We start from the raw sequence: 14,492 nt of genomic DNA, 5'->3' as shown, positions 1-14,492 counted from the left end.
CAGCTTGAGTTCAGTTTGTGAACAAAAATATAGGAAGGCAAGCAAACCAATTGAGAAATGTGGAATTTCATTAGCGGGTCTCAGCACCACTTGTATACAGAACCCCCACTGCCATTTCAGGATTTAAACAAGAGGCTCTGAACTGGAAAGTTACAGATGTTTTAAAAGATAGAATCACAAAAAGATCCTGTTGGAAAACATTTAGCTAGAATCTTATAATAATTTTTGGATAACAACTGTATTCTGCTTCTTTTGTTGAGCAGGTTAATTTTTTTCTTTGGGTACAGCTCATTTTGTTTTTCTCCTGGGACTTATACCCTGTGTGATTTTCCATTTTTCTTAGTGAAATACAGGGCACTAGTTAAATGCAAAGCTCACGATGGCATCTATTAAGCCAACTTACAACACACCTAAGTTACAAGTCTCAATATTTTTTAGGGTAAAAACACACATGTCTATAATCCTACACTCAAGATGCTGAAATAGGAGTGCTTCTTTGAGGTTAGGGCAATTCTGTGCTCCATAAAGGGTTCAAATCTAGCTGATATACATAGAGAAAACTTGTCTCAATAAAACAAAACTAAACTAAACAAATAAATCCAAACAAAACAGCTGAATGGACACTGATTTCTTCAAATCTTAATTCCACATCTTGGGGATTAATTTTTGGTATAGACACATTTTTTGAGACAGCAAATTTAATGCTCTATTGCAACTCACAGCTAATGTAACAGACAAACAGGGGCATTGATTCTTATGCTGAGTCACTCCAAGAGTCCCTGTGCACTGTCTCTAAAGCAGAGCTCATAGTGAGAGCCTGCAGAACAAGCATCCATAAAGCACAGAGGCGGACAAATTTCTCATGAATCACTTTGATGTACTAACAATGATATCTCTTCAAATCTCATTTAGGCCACTGAGTCCTTTGTTCTTAATATACTTAAGCAGCATTTTGATATTTAAATTTGGTTTCATAGAACAAAACATAAATAACATCAAATATGATACATAAATAACTCAAATGTCCATGGAAAACTGCTGTATGTAAAAAATGTATAAACAATGAAACCAGGTACAAGTTTCAAATTATAGCTCAGTGTCACCAAGTGATCACTCTCCACTCAGATATAAGAAATATATCTTGGGAGGCTGATGATGGAGAACTTCCTTGAGTTTGGGACTAGCCTAAGTTATAGAGCTGTCTGAAATATAGAAACCGTGACTGAGACACCCCGCAGACAATGTGAAACTTAAAAAGTGACTGCATAAGACACCTTTGGTTTGCTCTAAAAATTATATCCCATACAACATAGAAAAATTCCACAATATTCAACATTTTCTGAGGAACAATGTTGATATCATACATAGTATACAGAAAACACTTTCAGAGCTGGGTATGTAGCTCAGCAGCATGAACACCTACCTAGCAAGCTTGAAATCATGGGTTCGATCCCTGTTACAAAAAAATTCAAATTTCACCTTCATGACACTGGGTCATAATTAGAGATAATCAAAATTAGATCTCAAGTGAAGAACACAGAATTACTGGGTTGACAAGGATATGGAATACTGATTCTTACAAGAGCTGGTGTTATTCACCTCAAGGAAGAAATCATAAGCCAACTTAAACTTCATGCTTACCCTAAGAACTACCTGACTTTCAGGGAAGACCCTCTCTGTTGTAAGTCCTGCTATTGGCACACTGTGTCCTGCCAGTCACTTCCACATCCTTTCCATGCTCATCTGATCCACCCTAAGCAGAAAACCCTTCACGACTAAACTATGGATATCTCTGCACAATTTCAATTTATGGCTTCTCCTTTACACCACTTATTAAAGTCTACTGCAGAGCATTTCCATATTTCAACAATGTATATGATCAACCAAGCTATTAAATCACCTCTTAATTCAGATATGATACCCATATTCCTATCCATTAAGAAGGATATCACATGTATATATATATATATATATATATATATATATATATATATATGTTCATGCAAATGTCTAAATTTAAGCATTATTCAATGAGAATTTAACAGGCAGCCCTTTCTGAAATTTGTCCTTAGCAAACACACTTTACCCTACCCTTGATGACACATTTATATCTGCTTCATTTTTCTCAAAATTTAAACCTCTATGGATGTTCTCCCAAACATTGTCTATGAGCATATGTGTCACATCAAGTATGTTCAGAAATTCTTTGCATTGTTCTGTATAATGCACAGCAGTTCATACGGTGTTTGGGAAGACTTCCTCCAATGAAGCACATCACTACACATCTTTGAATTCTCAGAACCTTTGCCTCCACCTTTTATGAACATGGAAATATGAGAACATAGTATAAATTTAGGTGATCACAAAATACATAAATGCATAAGTTTAAGGAGAGCAGTTGTGGGGATGAGGTCCTGCATCACAGACATTTATAAACTTCTGGCTTCCAGATCTGTTGCTGACAGGAATGAGAGCAGAGACCTAGCTTCTTACAGCTGCACCCATCTTGAAACCACATCAGAATCAGGGTCTCCTCATGCCCCTTCCATGGCCCAGACAGTTGGAGGAGCAAGGGCAGCCGGCGATTTCAAAAATGGCATTGTGGCCTGGTGGTATCAAAGTGGTGACAGCGTTCTAGGGACCCAGAACTGTCCTGGCCCCATCGAGAGGTAAAAGGGACAGAGGATGACTCACTGCTAGCACTAGAGGACCTCAGTGTCTGAGGCTAAGCACACAGGCTCTAGACAGAACAGCTGCTTCTCACTACTTCTTTTTTTTTTTTTTTTTTTGGTCTTTTTCCTATTTATCAGTACCGGGGATCGAACTCATGACTGCCTGCTTTCAAGACAGGCGCTTATGCCGCTGAGCTAAAACCCCCAGCCACTTCTTGCCACTTCTAACTGGTCTTAACTGGATTCCACCCCATTTCACTGCTCCCATCCCATAACATCACCATTGCGTAGTTTGGAGGTCTCCCAGCTTCTTTCTAAGCAGTCCACAGCGAATAGAAGCTAAAAATAGTGGTCTAGAAAACATCTAGTGCTCCCCTTTTTGCTCTGGCCTTGCAATTGACGCCATGACACCAGAAGACACCGCCTACCTTAGCCCGCCTGATTGGACAATTTTTACAGCCAGCCTCTTCATCACTGATTGGCTCCTGCTCTCCTGCCTGCCTTCCCCACCAAGAATAATTATAGAAAAAAAAAAAACCCACCCTGTAACTGCGGATCCCCAGTGAAAGATGGTGGAGGCTTCTGGAGCTGGCTGTCTTCTGGAATGTTGACCTCAGCTAGTCTGATGGGTATTTGCACTGAAAGTCTTTACCTCAGTGCTTGTTTTTTTCTCCCAAACCCATTTTATTTGAAAGTTAAAAAAAAAAAAAAAAGTGGTCCAGGGATTTAGCTTAAGCACCTGCCTGGCAAGCTAGAGGTCGTGCCTTCCATCCAAGATCTGGGTACCACAAGCTGTGCTGCTATAAACGTGGGTGCACATATATCACTGTGGTATGATGATTTTTATTCTTTTGGGTAGATACCCAGAAGGAGAATACCTGAGTTGAGTGTGACCTGTAGACCTAGTTTGTGTGGAATCTCCACACTGATTTCCACAGTGGTTGCTTTACCACCAACAATGGAGAAGAGTTCCTTTTTTCCCCACAACCCCTCCAGCATTCGTTATTGCTTGATTTCTTGACAGTAGGCATTTTTTTCTGGGGCAAGGTGACATATCAGTGTTATTTCATTTGCAATTGTTAAATGACGAGTGATATAGAACATTTTGGCACATATTTATTTACTGTTTCTGTTTCTTCATCTCAGAACTGTGTATCTCACCTCAGATGCACATTTTTGGATTGGGTCTTTAAATCTGGAAAGACTGAAATTTTTTAGTTTTTCCGTGCTCTCAATAGTAATACTTTGTCTGAGGAACAGTTGGCAAACATTTTCTCCCTCGTTGTGGGTTGTCTCTTCACTCTGTTAGTGATTTCTTTTGCTGTTAAAAAGTTTTTCAGTAGGATGAGATTTGTACTTAATTCTCTTTGATTTTTGCTGTTCAATCTAAGTTTTCTTCATGGTCTTGTTCTCTACTGTTTTGTCCAACTTTATAATATTTAATGAGATAGACAATTCTTTTTAAGGAAACAAGAGACAATGTTGATAACCATTGTTGATAACCTTGTACTCTGTTCTACACCATGTGCTATGTCTATCCTTGGTTTTGACTGACAGCTTTGTTTTGCCATATTTGACTGCATTCTCTCCACCCAAAAAAAGTAATAAGCACTAAGGAGTAACAAAATCCAAAATGTGTAAATTTTGTTGTAAAAAACAGAGGGGAAAAAAAAAAGAAAAAGAGCTCTAACGGATATAACAGCAAGTGTGTTTAGGGGAGTTAAATAGCTGACTATATCAATGTTTTTGGATCATTGAACACAGCTGTTTGCAGTCTCCCTTTTTGAATGTCCACCTTGTATTCTTTGATACTGTGATTTGAGCAACTATTTTCAAGATGATAATATGTAATCTATTAACAGGTGATTTCTTACTGTTATTTTTTTTTTGTAGTTCTGTATTACGTGTACCCTTACACCGCTTTGTTTTGTTTTGTGTTTTTCTCTTTTTCCTCTTAAATAAAATTTTTAAAAAGTCTTTGTTTACATCAATGTCTTCAAGAGTTTTACTTACTCTATCTTGCAGCAGATTTAATGTTTCTCTTTTAATATAAGATCTTTCATCTATTCTGGTCTTAGCTTAATAAACGTTGAAAGATAATATTCAGAACATATAGAGCCAGTTTTTCCAGCACCATTTATTAAAGAGGCTGCTTTTTTTCCTATGACTCTGTTTGGCACCTTTGTCGAAGATAAGATGATTTAGTGGTCTGGGGTTGCTTCTCCATCTTCTAATTTGTTCCTTTGATCTTTGGGTCTGGTTTTGTCTGTTTTGTTTTTTTGTCAGTACCACACCTTTTTTTTTAATCACAATAACTTTATAGTATAATTTCAAGTCAGGGATTTTGATGAACCCTATCTTTTCTTTGTTAGCCAGGATCATCTTTGCTACTCTATGTCTCTTCTGATTCCAGATGAATTTTAGGATTTATTTTGTGTAATTCTTTGGGATATGCTATGGGGTTTTGATGGGATTGCACTGAATCTATACAATAGCTTTGGAATTATGGTCATTTTCACTATATTGAATTTCCCTACCCAAGACTATGGGATAGCTCTTCATTTTAGAATATCTTCTTCAGTCTCGTTGAGAGTACTGTAGTTTACAGTGTAGAGTTCATTTACATCCTTTGTTAGATTGATTCATAAGTATTTCATTTTGTTGGATGCTATTATGAAAGTTATTGTTTCCTTGATTTCTCTTTCCATGAGTTTTTTACTCTTGTTTATGAAGTCTATTGATTGTTGAGTGTTGCCTTTGTAACCAGCTATATTACTGAATTTGCTTCTTAAACTAGAAGTCTTTTGGTGGAATTTTTAGGGTCTTCTAAGTAGAGTATCATGTCTTCTGCAAATAATGATATTTTACGGTTCTCCTTTCCTATCTTTATTCCTTTTATTTCTTTCTCTTGTCTAATTGCTCCAGCTAGTTTCCAGGACTATATTGAATAAGAGTGGAGACAGTAAACATCCTTGTTTTATTCCTGATTTTAGAGTGAAAGCTTTCAGTTTTTGTCCACTTAGTATAAGTTTGACTGTTGGTTTGTAATAAAAGGCTTTTATCAGATTGAGATAAAGATCATCTCTCCCAATTTTTGTAGGTTTTTTATTATGAATAGGTGATGGACTTCGGCAAAATCTTTTTCTGCATCTATTGAAATGATCAAATGATTTTTGCTTTTGGATTTGTCTATATGGTGTATTATATGTATGGATTTATGTATGTTGAACCACCCCTGTGTCCCAGGGAATAATTCCACTTGATCATGATGTAAAATATTCTTGATGATATTCTGCAGTCTGTTTGCAAGTATCTTATTGAGTATTTTTGCTTCAATGTTCACTAGGCAGAATGGTCTGTAATTCTCTTCCTTATTTGGATTGTTCTCTGGTTTTGGTATCAGGGTAATGCTTGCTTCCAGGAATGAATTGGGAAGTACAATTTCCCATTCGATTTCATTAAATTTTGAGAAGTGGTCGTGTTAGGTCTTCTCTAAATTTCTTATTTATCCCTGACATTTCATGGCTACCCCTGCTTTCTTTCAAGGGTCAGTGGACTCTTTGCATAATGGACTGCAAATGTTTTCAGGATTCAGATTGAATCCTCCAGGAATAAAAAAATCCACTGATGTCAGAAAATATTCTGAGAACAGGCCAGGGCAGGACACAAAAGAACAGAGAGTCAGAAGTCTGTGTTAGAGGCAGCAGACTTCATTTTCATGATTTTCACTCATTTCTATTAATTTTCCAAGAAGAAACCCAGTATGTGAACACAAAAGGAGCACAGTTACAATGTAAAGTGAAGACATTACATTTAAATGATAGTAATGGTCTGCAACAGAGTAAGGATGAAATAAAAGCTAGCATCAGTTCTCCAAGACAAGCTTGCTACTCATTCAGACTCATAAAAATGCTGAATTCTGAAAGTGATCATATTGCCAAGCATGGGGGTGACAATTATTGCTGAAATGGAACCAAATTCCTAATCCAATTAAACATTTCCTTCTGATGAGTCAGGGACACCCAAGGACTTCACACTCTAAGTTCCCCTTGCCATATAGTTCCCTTGTCACTAATTGGCAGTCAGCTCTTTGTTGTACTCTACTCAAACAAAACAGGGCCCCATGATGAAAAAATGGGGCAAGACCCCAAGATGACAAATGGGGCAAGATGTCTTTTTTTAAAGAATCACTTTTATTTTAGCTGGCCCAGCGACACAGTGCAGATGGAATTTGCAAAGCTGTGCAACTGAGTTACAGTTTTGACTGATTTTTATAGTTCATTTATGATTAGCTCATTGATCATTAAGTAGATAGTGATGAGAAACAGAAATTAGGTGGGCCTTTGTTTCCCTTTGCTTGAGGTCAGAGGCATTTCACAGTGGGTGATAGCCAATTCATAGCCTTTGGTCTGCCAATTCCAGGAACATTTGTCTCTCATAAAGGGAACAATGGTTGACACAGCATCATTTGTCTCTTATAAGGGAAACAAAAGTTTACACAGCACACAGGTCACTAAGCTGGGGGGGGATGACACATTACAGAACAGCAGAACAACATGTTCAGTTAATTTATAACTATGTGGTTGGTCCTGGGTTACTAGGTTAATGAGCTCAGTACAGAATGACAATATTACTAATAACTATCTTTTTAAGTAACTATTTATGTTAATTATCTTTTAATCAATGATTTTAATTTTTAGCATCTTAGTATAATATTCCCCACTGATTTTTGTCAGTGAAGCAAATCATTGGCTCATAGAATTATCAAACAGTGGTATATGTTCATAAACTTGTGTCCTTAAAACCATGAGTGTTATTGTCTGAACCTGGTCTTTGACATAATTTACTAATCTGTTTATATGCAAGGTCCAATTGTTAAACAAGTAAGTAAGATTAACAGAGGTCTGGATGCTGCTATGATTAATGTTGTCAACCAGGGAGATAGAGAAAACCATCGCTAAAACCAATTCTGTTCATCTTGTCTGGCTTGTTCTTGATCCTGTAGCTGCCTTTTAAGGCTGGCCATACTTTGTCTGATAACCCCAGAATGATTGGCATACAAACAACAATTTTCTGCTAATGCCAGACAAAAGCCTCCTTCCTTCAGAAACAGGAGATCGAGATCCCGCCAGTTTTGTAAAACCGTCTCAGTCAGTGAACTTAAAGAATTGTCTAATTTGGAGACAGAGTCTCTAAGGTCTGCTAAATCTTGGTCAATGAGTGCAGTAAGTGTCTATAATTTTGGTCTTTTGACTATTAGGCTGGATACTCTTAAACCTATTGACCTTGTTATCTCAATTTTTAATAATACAGGTAATAATACAGGATGTTTTTGTTCTTACTGGACTCTTTAAGTCAAAGCTAGGGAATAAGTGAGTCTTACCATTATCTCTAGAGTACCAATACACTTTGGGAAAGATATGGACTAATATGTAAAGCTCAGGACACTGGGTAAACAGGTGATGCATGGAACAAGGTGTTACATTAGAAGTACAGGCAAACCAGGCTCCATTGGGAGCAACAAGGTGTTGATTAGCAGGATAGGAAAAAGTATAAATCAAAGGTGAAGAGATAGGATTACAGAGGGCAGCATTAGGGGAAGTGTACAAGGAGTAGGAGGCAGAGTAAACACAGATTCCTGAAGCACCCTGTACATTGTCCAGTGTGAGCAGGGGCTTAGCATCCCACCAACAAAGGTGTCATCTGTACAGGATTTAAAAGTTGATTTGCCATAAGCAATGTCCAGAGGCAAGAAGGGGCTAGAGATGTCACAGAAATCACAGAGGACAAAAAGGTCTCAGGAGCAGGAAGTCTAGTGGAGGAGAACAGAAGATTGGGTCTCAAGAGTGAGGAAAAAGCTAAAGATCCCCTTTATTTTTCTGTCAAGGAGATACAAATTTACAACCTCAATGTCTACAAAAATATTTCATCTCTATGGATTGTAAACACCTATGATCAGAGGCTGGCTGTTGGTTTTGGGGGCAAAGATACCAGCCAGTGGACTGTAATTTCTTTTAAATACATAGATCCTTGTAAGTCTCCATTAGCAACCAATCAGGCAGCATGACATGCAAACCCAACATTTTTTTGTTTAAATTTTTCTGGCATGTTATCTAATAGGGAACATAAATCTATCTTAATTACCTCAAAGACAGTAGCATTGGCTACCAATAATTTAGCAGTGAAATAGTCAGTAATTTTAAGTTTTAAACAGTGGGGTTACAAGGTATCTCCTTAGGTGTCCATGAGGAATAACACCTAAGAACAAGATTATCAGATACATTTGGCAATCTTAAGCTTTAAAGAATCCTTGGAGGATCTGTAGGTTGATTGCTGTCAGAGGCTAGAACTGGCTTGAAGTGGCAATGATGAATAGAGGCAGGCTTTTTCGTAACTTTGACAGCAGTCAGAGTGGTGAGGACCATGGTGTAAGGCTCTTCTCACCATGGTTTGACTGACTCCCGGTGATGTCTCTTGATAAGTAGTGTATTAGATTTCACTGCAGGATGTTTATCCTCAGGATGGGTTGTAGGCAGAGGTTGTTGTTCTCGGAATAACGGGTAGATGGAAGTCATAGCTAGCGGAAGGGCCTGGAGGAAATTAACAAGATCTTGATTAGCCAGATCAGCTATTTTTTTTTTTTTAGAAATCTTAGGAATAAGAGGAGGAGGTCTCCCATATAGAACTTTAAAGGGGAAACAACTGTAACATATGGGGTACATTGCACACACAAGAGGGCAAAAGGAAGGAGACTCACCCAGTTCTCACCAGTTTTTAATGCCATCTTAGTTATTACCATTTTTAAAGTCTGGTTTATCCTTTTTACTTGTCCTGAACTTTAAGGCCCGTAAGCACAATGCAGTTTTTAATCAATCTGCAAAGCTTGGGTTACTTTTTGAGTTATCTGGGCTATAAAAGCCTGGCCATTGTCAGACCCCATGGATAAAGGGAGGACAAATTGGGAAACCTGCTATCAGGGCTGACTCAAGACTTAGTAGGAAAAGCTATCTACCAGTACTCATTCCCTTAAAGTCCAGGCTTTTTTATTTTTGTGAACTCTATTTGTCAATGTTTTTCAGGCATAGTCCCACGATACCAAGTGGTTTTCATTTGTTGTGGTTGCTTAGGATTTACCAACTGGCACTGAGGGCCTCTAAGGCTCACAGACTGAGTAAGCTTTGATAACTGAGGGATAAAGAAATTATCTCAAAAAGAGCAGCGAGTTTTGATCCTCCCATGTGAGTGGACTTATGAGCTTGTTGGATGAGTTTTTATCTCAAGGCCTCGTGGAGGAAGACTCAATTATCAGGCAGTTGGTACCAGGCCCCAGGGATATCAGATTTTGCTTGGTGTTGAGCTGCCAAATGTAAGTCTTTTTGAGCGCAAAAGGGCTTTGACAGAGTGGATGGAATCATTAGCAATGCCGGGATTGTCTCAGTCCCCACTGATTTTGTGGCTGTTTTTTGGGTAGCTGCATCTGTTAGATTATTTAATAGCCATATTCCTTGGCATCCAAATGGCAGCTAACAAATCTGAAACTTGGGGAGCATTTTTATCTTTTGGCCCCCTTAAGTCAATGAACCTCATTCCTGATAAATGGTCCCATGAACATGGGCAGTATCAAATGCATATCTGCTATCAGTCTGACAACTTGAGGGCCTCAGTGAGGGCAACGAGTTCAGCCCATTGGGCTGATGTTTTTGGCTCTAAGATTTGTTCCCATAGAATCTGAGAGTCTGTGACAGTGGCTGCCAGGACCTGCTTACCTTGATATATGTGGCTGCTTTCATCAGAGAAATATGATGGAACTCCGGACAGTGGCTCATCTGTCAAGTCTGGTCAAAACCCCATGAAATGATCAGAGGGGCTAGGAGAGGTCATTATCAGGCAGCTGAGTATCTGTGTTTAAAGACACTGTCCTCTTTAAACTGATGGTAGTCAAATCTAGAAGTAATGCCTGAAAGGCAGCTATCAGTCCGGTGAAGCTTTAATGAGAGTCTCCAGTGAATGAGAGGAGATAATTAAAAGTTTTTGTCCAAATGTCACCTTTTGGGCCATTTTCTCCAGGAGGGCCACCGAGGCAATCATCTGCAGGCAAGGCAGACATTGGGCTGCCACATTATCAAGTCTCTTGGAAAGATAGGCAATAGGCTTTTGCCATGGTCCTAAACTCTGGGTCAGTACTCCTTTTGCTATCCCTTGTTTTTTATCAACATAGAGGGAAAGAGGTTTTTGCAACTTTGACAGAGCCAGAACCGAAGCTTCTGTTAAGGCTGATTTCAATTGCTGAAAAGCCTGGTCTCGTGAGTCTGTAATCTAAAGCAGGCAATATCCTATGGCTCCTAGAAATTCTCATATTTGCTTTTTAATCACAGGAACTGGAATCTGTTGAATGGCTTGCACCAGCTGGAGGAAAGAGTCAGTTTTAAGCAAACTCCAATAACTAACTGAGGGGCATTTTTTTTAAATCTCTCAAGCCTTTGCAATTTTTACTTAATATCAGGGGCTGACAGTTACAAAGGTATTATTAATGGCCCTTGTCTTTTTAGGTGCTACCAGATCTACAGGTGTACAAATGTAATAGGCCTCTAGCAATCTCTCCAGAACCCCGAGGAAGGCTCATCATCTAATTGTCTCACCTCTGCTACCTTGGACAAATTGGTGGGTTTTCTGGCAGCCCTTAAAGTCTTCTGAGAACAACTGGCAATACTGAACGAGAGCCTTCTTACCTCTGGTGGTCTGATAGGGGTGGGACAAAGAGAAAACACAGTTCTGGCATTCAGGATCAGAGGACAGGTTTTTATTTGGAATGCACACTGCTTTTTATCCCACAACATGAATTTTTTTTTCTCTCTTTTACTGTAAACAAAACCTGCAAAATCTGCTGGCAGTCATCCCAAGTGGGGTGATGAATGGAGAAGACAAACTCCAAAAGAGTAATAAGGCCCTGAGGGTCCTTAGAAAAAAGGGGTGTGAGGAAGAGGAGTCCAGCAATTCTGAACACTGATGGCTTTTAGTCCAGATGGGACTGAGAATTACAGTCCTATTTAATTTTTATTTTCATAGGCAAGTATATTTTATATATGGCCAACACTGCCTTTATACCATTATATAAATTGGGATGACAAAGCGCTCCAGTTTATCCTCGCCTTTTTAGAATATAATCTCATTTAATGGAAACATTTTGTAGTAAAAGTTTACTGATCCAATTCTGTCAAATTCTGAACACATTTGTTTTTCTGTTTCTGTTTATTACCTATCAATTACCTTTTATGTAGCTTTTTAGCCAACATTAAAACTTTTAACAAAATCCTTGAAGTGACTTTCTTAGTAGTCTAAAATATACTAAATGATTTTTTGTCTTTTTACCACCTTAAAATGTTACACTTTAAAAACTGTAACTTTTTAAACTGACTCAATAATAGTATGACCTGGCTTTATTTGGGAAAGCCAATATGATTTTAAAAACAATAAACATATATATGTATTGTTATATATTTACATTTTAACTAGAAACACACTTTAAAGGCATGCCAAGGTTGTACATAATCAGTTGAGGACTAAAACATTAAACAAGGCGCCACAAAAGACAAGAACAACATTAAAGACACAAACAAAGGATTTTCTGTCCATTGTTCAGCAACCTAAAAGGAAATAAATTTTCATTGTGACCATTAAGTCCAATAAGCCACATGGAACCTGCAACAGTAGTTTAAGAGAAAAAAGAAATCTAAATGTTAGTACTGAGGTACCAGATTCAAACGAACAAATGGCTCCACCATAAAAATATACCAAGCACAAAACCAAATGGACAAAAAAATCCCAAATCACAAATGGGCTAGAAGACCTGTCTGGAGGGTATCATGCTCCGGTGCAGAAGGAGCCAGCCAAGCTCCTCTGCAACTTCAAAGGTGCGCATTCAAATTACAAAGAACAAAAGATCCAAATACTTACAGATGTTTTAAGCCAATCCATCGGCGAAAATATGTGGGGCGGGGTCCCTATGTAATCCCGGAGTGCCCCCAAATGTTGTACTCTACTGAAATAACAGGGCCCCATGATGAAAAACGGGCAAGACCCCAAGATGACAAATGGCACAAGATGTCTTTTTTAAAAGAATCACTTTTATTTTAGCTGGCCCAGTGACACAGTGCAGATGGAATTTGCAAAGCTGTGCAACTGAGTTAGAGTTTTGACTGATTTTTATAGTTCATTTATGATTAGCTCATTGATCATTAAGTACACAGTGATGAGAAACAGAAATAAGGTGGACCTTTGTTCCCCTTTGCAGAGGTAAGAGTCATTTCACAGTGGGTGGTTAGCCAATTCATAGTCCTTGGGCTGCCAATTCGGGGAATATTTGTCTCTCATAAAGGGAATAGTGGTTGACACAAGATGATTTGTCTCTTACAATGGGAACGTAAGTTGACATAGCACACAGGTCACTAAGGTGGGAGGGATGACGCATTACAGAACAGCAGAATGACGTGGTCAGTTAATTTATAACTATGTGGTTGGTGCTTGGTTACTAGGGCAATGAGCTCAGTACAGAATGACAATATTACTAGTAACTATCTTTTAAAGTAACTATTTATGTTAATTATATTTTAATCAATTATTTTAATTTTTAGCATCATAGTATAACACTCTTCAGGATTTTAATATTCCTAGAAGTCACATATTCACTAAAGCCTGGTGATCCATTTGGTAACACCTTTTTGGCTTCAGAAATATGTAAGATATTACTATGATTGCTTCTGTATGTATAAACTGAGCCATTTGTATTGGAACCCATGAACCAAATCTGGTCCCTGGTTCCTTCCTCTCAGGTTCTGAAACAGTTCTCTGGCTCCTTAACCTCATAAAAAAGTTACCTTTTCCTTTTCACTTTTTTCCGAGATATTTTTGCTTTGTAAACAGTCAAAACCAAACTTCCCTCATGGAAACAATGAGATAAAGAATATAATTATATTAAATTCTGTAAGTCAGGTATTTTGTACCTGTATAAAATAAAGAAATAAATATCTAATATAATTCAGCTAGCTGTATGTTCTGAATAATCTTCCAAATGCATCAACTCATTCTTCAACTAGTTATGTAAATGAGTTTTTAATCTTTGAAAACCCTAACAGTTTTTTAGCATTTACCTGTTTCAGTTTGACTCCATCAATTCTTTGGAGATCAAAACCTTGGGGCTGGAGGTTTAGCTCAGCGGCATAAGCACCTGCCTTGCAAGCAGGCAGTCGTGAGTTCAATCCCTGGTACCAATAAAAAGGAAAAAGACAAAAAAACCTACTTAATTTCCTGTACAATCCATTGTCTACCAAGCAGACATAACTGGCATCTGGTGAGGAATTCATGGTTAAAACCAATGAACTGCTAGAAACACTGAGACTCATGTTACTTGGTACTTAGCAAGGTGATGGAGGCCTCTTTTATTATCTACCAATTTCACTTATAAGTACTGACTTAGAAAAGTTACACAGAATACTCACAATGATGTAAAGAGGTGTATTATCATGCCTTCTGAGAAATCACTATAATACTCCTCAATATTTTAATAAGGTAGCATATGTTGATAAGTTAGCAATATATTTGTTGATAATAACACTTCCATCTACAGGTAAAGAAAATTTACATGCAAAAAAATTTTCAGGAAACTTACAGTTATCCTATCTGGAAGTTAATTTTCTGTTGCGGCCTATGCCTAAATATGTAGCCCCCAAAAAATGCACAGCAAAGGACCAAAAGAATGAGAAAAGTGGCATTGTCTTGAGGGCAACAGGAAAAGTGAAATCTTCTTCAGAACTCATAACTCTG

Source organism: Cavia porcellus, unplaced genomic scaffold (genome assembly GCF_034190915.1).
Source record: "Cavia porcellus strain 051 isolate PalLab524CR breed Dunkin Hartley unplaced genomic scaffold, mCavPor4.1 scaffold_32, whole genome shotgun sequence".
Taxonomy (NCBI): Eukaryota; Metazoa; Chordata; class Mammalia; order Rodentia; family Caviidae; genus Cavia; species Cavia porcellus.
The sequence above is the reverse complement of the archived record's forward strand: the minus strand, read 5'-3'. Positions refer to the sequence as shown.